The 6,403-nt window shown below is 38.4% G+C and overlaps 1 protein-coding gene across 1 annotated transcript in view; it reads right to left on the reverse strand.

Annotated features, from left to right (window-relative positions):
- Positions 1-6,144, reverse strand: part of LOC136838413 (serine-rich adhesin for platelets) — a 549,424-nt gene extending 543,280 nt beyond the window's left edge. The window contains 1 exon segment of the mRNA XM_067103288.1: positions 6,058-6,144. The gene's annotated coding sequence lies outside the window, so the exon portion shown is untranslated.
- Positions 6,145-6,403: the final 259 nt, after the last annotated feature.

Raw genomic sequence — 6,403 nt, forward strand, 5'->3', positions numbered from 1 at the left:
CTCTCTCTCTATATATATATATATATATATATATATATATATATATATATATATATATATAGATGCATGTGTTTGTGGAGAGAGAGAGAGAGAGAGAGAGAGAGAGAGAGAGAGAGAGAGAGAGAGAGAGAGAGAGAGAGCACTCGTGAAATGTAAAACATAACAAGAAAGAACAATTCTTTTCTTCAAAGAGAGAGAGAAAGAGAGAGAGTAAATACGCCCACAAAATGTTATATATATCACGAAGGAACAATTCTTTTCTTTAGAGAGAGAGAGAGAGAGAGAGAGAGAGAGAGAGACTTGGATGACATCCGCAATAAACTCTCATTAAAAAAGAACGGAAGGCAAATCGTTACCTGGTACCCCTTCCCCCCCACAACCCCTACCCATTGAGAACCCATCCCCCTTCTCCAACACCCAACTCTCCCTCTCTCTCCAACACCACCATTCTCCTTCAATCCTCTCCCCCAACAAGAACATTTCAGCCTCCAAAACAGATTCATTTTAGCCACTATGCACGAGATGACAATTACTCAAAGTGAGCCTACTGATGAGACATGAGCGCTCAGTGTCCCTCTCCGCCATTGAAAATAATGACTCGATTCCCCCTCTCCCCCAGCATAAGGGGAAGAGGTGGGGAGGGGGGAAGGGAAGGGGAATTGTTACTGTGAATAAAATATCTTAGTGAAAGGTGAGTTTGTCCTTAAGAATGGATGTATATAGTTTATATATTCAAGTATTGTATTAGTTTTATTATACAGTATTCATACTGAATTAAAAGCATAGAAGATAAACAAATAATAATAATAATAATAATAATAATAATAATAATAATAATAATAATTTTTTACCCTGAACTTTCGCCTGCAATTAAATTTTCGAAAACAATATCAACAAAATAATTATTTTGTAAACAATATAATAAAAGACAAAAACATTCAGAAGAGAAGTTGTCACTTAATAATAATAATAATAATAATAATAATAATAATAATAATAATAATAATAATAAGAAGAAGAAGAAGAAGAAGAAGAAGAAGAAGAAGAAGAAGGGGTCAAAGGGCAGAGAGAGAGAGAGAGAGAGAGAGAGAGAGAGAGAGAGAGAGAGAGAGAGAGAGAGTAAATATAAGGGAGATAGGATGAAGAGCAGAACGGCACAGTTTACCATTTCACTTTGCAAATTAAGTGGAGATAGCCTTAATTCCCTCCCCCCCCTCCACACCAGATTCCAACCCACTACCAAACCTTCCCTCCTCCCCCTTCCATTCCAACCACCCTCAACACCTCCAACGCACCTGCAACGGTAACACCATAAGCGCGAAGTTTAATTCGCATATAAAAACTTTTAAGTTTTTTTTTTTCAACCAAGAGTTAATTCCATCTGGGATGAATATATTTCACTTCCAACTAAATTTTTTAAAATTCATTTTCTAACAACACTGGGAGGGAGTGAGGGGGGGGCTGATGACCCTCACCAGTAGGACAGCACCTAGCCCCGGAAAAAAAACCTCCCCCAAAAAAACATATACCTTATTTCAGTTACTGAAATTCTCATTGCTTTACGAAAATGCAACTGGAGGAGATAACAAAAATATATATGACAAACACTGGGGGAAAAAGGAAATGGGAGGAGGAGGAGGAGGAGGAGGAGGAGGAGGAGGAGGGGAGGAGGAGGAGGAGGAGGAGGAGGAGGGAGGAGGAATGGGGATGGAAGGGAGGAGGACAAGAAGGAGGAATGGGATGGAAGGGGATGAGGAGGAGGAGGAATGGGGATGGAGGAGGAGGAGGAGGAGGAGGAGGAGGAGGAGGAGGAGGAGGAGGAGGATGCTGATGAGGAGGAGGAGGAGGAGGAGGAGGAGGAGGAGGAGGAGGAGGAGGATGCTGATGATGATGATGATGAGGAGGAGGAGGAGGAGGAGGAGGAGGAGGAGGAGGTAGGGGTTTGAAAAATATACACGACAAACACTGGCGGAGGAATAAAAGGAAGCAGATTGGGAGAAGGAATGGGGATTGAAGGGAGAAGGGAAAGGTTTGAGGAGGAGGGGGAGGAGGAGGAGGAACAGGCACAAACGTCCCTGTGCTTACGAGTGCATTAATGCGTAATCGGAGCCACTCACCGATCTTGCAAACGACCACCGCTGGCTTTTGTTTTATGTAAATATTTTTTTTGTTTTCGTTTCAGCATTTCTTTTCAGAACCGTCCATCTGGGAAACGCGATATTTTTTGTGTTTGTACTACAAAGGAAAAAATAAATAAATAAAAAAAAACACACACAAACGTAGCCATGCAAAAAACAAAAAAACAAAAATAAAAGAATGTTTTCGTCTTCTTTGCATGTTCCTAAGCCGATATATGAATGGAATAGGCAGACAAGTGAAAAATGCGCCGAAGTTTCTTCGGCGCAATCGAGTTTCCTGTACAGCGTATAATCAAGGCCGCCGAAAATGGATCTATCTTTCGGTGGTCTCGGTATAATGCTGCATGAGCAGCGGCCAATTAAGCTTTGATCAGGGCCCGGTGGTGGCCTGTACCTTGTCGTTGCCAGAAGCACGATTATGGGTAAATCTAACCTTAAATAAATTAAAAATTACTGAGATTAGAAGGACTGCAATTTGGTGTGTCTGATGATTGGAGGGTGGATGATCAACAAACCAATTTGCAGCCCTCTAACCTCAGTAGTTTTAAAGATCTGAGGGCGGACAGTAAAGGTGCGGACAGAATAGAGTGCGGACGGACAGACAAAGCCGGCACAATAGTTTTCTTTTCCAGAAAACTAAAAACCAAGATCATTATAATATTGCGACTCAAAATTACGTTAATATTAACATCACTGATGTTCAGAAACTTTAAATAATGAAAAGAAATTCGTTTATAAAAGTACAAGATAAAAGAAGAAAAAACATTAATTTCACAAATGAATCCCCAAAAAACACACACAAAAAAACATTACCTCCATTGTCAATTGTTAGAAAAACTGCTAAAAAAACCCATTAATTTCAAGAATGCAACCCCCCCCAAAAGTGACCTATTAATCACAGGAATGAATAAAAAAAAACACACAAAAAAACATTACCTCCATTGTTGTTAGAAAAACTACAAAAATAAAATGGTGATGCATGATATGAGAGAAAAAAACATTAATTTCAAGAATGAATCCACCCCAAAAAAACACAAAAAAACATTACCTCCGTCGTTAATTCTTAGAAAAAAAAATTAAAAATAAATTTTCACAAAGGTACCAAGACTACCCTTACATTAACCTTCCACAAAAAAAAAAAAAAATGTTCCCCAAAAGCGGCGTTCCTTAACTAACACAAAAGGACCAAGAAAAAAAAATAACCTAGGCAAGAAAAAACCTATCACCTAATTCACTTAAAGCTTACTTTAAAGGAGGGTGACCAACCACCGCCTTCTCAAACTTCACAATTAACTTGGGAGGCGAGATTTCTCTCTCTCTCTCTCTCTCTCTCTCTCTCTCTCTCTCTCTCTCTTAATTCCTCAACCCCAAAACACTTTCCGGGAATTAGATTTGAGGAAAGGTTTTCCAGCTAGTTCTTATCTAGATACCGATGATGATGATGATGATGATGATGATGAGAAACAACAACAGGTAAAAAAATGCGCCGAATTTTCTTCGGCGCAATCGAGTTTCCCGTACAGCCGCCTAAGCGTATAATCCAGCCCACCGAAAATAGCTCTATCTTTCGGTGGTCTCGGTATAATGCTGTACGAGCCGCGGCCCCATGAACCTTTAACCACGGCCCGGTGGTGGCCTATCTTATATCGTTGCCAGACGCACGATCATGGCTAAATTTAACCTTAAATAAAATAAAAACTACTGAGGCTAAAGGGCTGCAATTTGGTATGTTTGATGATTGGACGGTGGATGATCAACATACCAATTTGCAGCCCTCTAGCCTCCTCAGTAGTTTACAAGATCTGAGGGCGGACAGAAAAAGTGCGGACGGACAGACAAAGCCGGCGCAATAGTTTTCCTTGACAGAAAACTAAAAATTTATAATCGTAAATAAAAGACACAAAAATAATTATTACGATCACAGTAGCAGCAATAATAGATTTTCCCAGAAGGCCTTCATCTAAACACTGATGATGATTACAATAAAAACTATGATGATAATGATAAAACTTATAAGAACAATAATAAAACATTAAGAACATAAATAACGATCATAATGATGATGATCGCGGCAACTTTGGTGCATCAATTTTATTGACTAATATATTTTATTAAACCTGTTTATTGAAACCATATATTGCTGTAAAGTAAAACCCCCTCATACATTTCTGCAGAGTACACATATATTGCTGTCAAGTAAACCACACATACATTGCTGTCAAGTAAACCCCACATGTGTTGCTCATACACTGCTGTAAATTAAACCACGCATACATTGCTGTAAACCACACATACACTGGTGTATATCAAACCACACATAATGCTGTTAAGTAAACTACCCATACAATACTATAAAGTAAACCACACATACATTGCTGTTAATTACACCACGCGTACATTGCTGTAAACCACGCATACATTTCTGCAAAGTAAACCACACATACATTGCTGTAAAGTAAACCACACATGCATTGCTGTAAAGTAAACCACACATACATTGCTGTTAAGTAAACCCCACATAAATTGCTGTAAAGTAAACCACACATACATAGGTGTAAAGTGAACCCCACACATATTGCTGTAAATTAAACCAAACATATATGGCTATGTGGCTGTAAAGTAAACCACACATCCATTGCTGTAAAGTAAACCACACATATATTGCTGTAAAGTAAATTCCACATACATTGGCTGTAAAGAAAACCACATGTATATTCCTGTTAGTAAATCCCAACATAAATTGCTGTACAGTAAACAACACATATATTGCTGTGATGTAACCCACACATATGTGGCTGTACAGTAAACCACACACACAGACTGCTGTAAAGTGAACCACACAAACATTCCTGTAAATTAGACAAAACAGACATAAATTGCTGTAAAGTAAACCAGACATAAATTGCTGTAAAGTAAACCAGGCATAAATTGCTGTGCAGTAAACCTCACATACACATAGGCTGCATCAATATCCGATGACACATCTTCAACAAGTCACTGTTCTCCAAAATCACTTTTCCAGTTGGAGTCAAATTGCAGAATGAATAAGAGCATTTAAAGACTGCGTTATTTATCACAATCAGTAATAACGCCTCATTTCCAAATGGATGCTTTTGCAACCACACAAAAGCATTATTGCTTGATATAACTGTCATTTCTTATAAGAGGAAATCTTAAAAACTGCGATATTTATCACAATCAGTAATAACGCTTCGTTCCCAAGTGGGATGCTGTTGCAAGCACACGAAAGCATTATTGCCTTAGGTCACCTTGGCTTTTCTTCATAAAAAAATATAAAAGTCTCATGGGGAATGTATATATATATATACATATATACATACATACATATATATATATATATACATATATATATATAGATGCTTTTGCAAGCACACAAAAGCATTATATTATTGCCTTTATGTCAAACTGGCTTTTTCTTAATAAAAAAATAAAAACTCTCATGGGGAATATATATATATATCAATGGATGCTTTTAAGCACATGAAAGCATTATTGCCTTAGGTCAATTTGGTTTTTCTTAATAAAAAAAAAAACTGCCTTAGGAATATATATATATATATATATATATATATATATATATATATATATATATATATATATATATATATATATATAATTTCTTTTCAATCTCAATGAGGGACTGAAATAAATTTTCAAAAAACCTTTTATATTTTTTTTACTTCCCCAGGGAGAGTATTTATTTAATTAAAAGCAATTCCACATTCATCACTAAACGCCGTAATCACTTCTTTCCACCGGACTAAGCCTTCACTAGTCGTCTCTGGTCTTGCAACACTGCACGCGCAAGCACGAACGCAATAATATATATATATATATCTATGGATATACTTATTAAAGGTGCACGCAATAAGCACTGTATACACGACTATAACACGACCTGGATATAACGGATTGATTACGTCAACTAGGGAGGAGAGGCAGCGACACACCACCCTCTCTCCACAAAGGCCAAAGCCACACTGACTGTAGCCAGAGAGCGAGAGAGAGAGAAACTCGGGGCTCTCAGCGGACGAGTCACTCCGCTGTGCATTTCCAGTCTCCCCATCTCTCTCTCTCTCTCTCTCTCTCTCTCTCTCTCTCTCTCTCTCTCTCTCTCTCTAGTGGTGGCACTACAATACGCGCGCGAGCGCGCCGCGCGTCGACGACGGCGTATAAGAGAGGGGAAAGGGGAACGCGATGCCTTCATATGGCGTGTGGCACTATATACGACCCCTCACGCTCTG

This window comes from Macrobrachium rosenbergii, chromosome 5, assembly GCF_040412425.1.
Source record: "Macrobrachium rosenbergii isolate ZJJX-2024 chromosome 5, ASM4041242v1, whole genome shotgun sequence".
NCBI lineage: Eukaryota > Metazoa > Arthropoda > Malacostraca > Decapoda > Palaemonidae > Macrobrachium > Macrobrachium rosenbergii.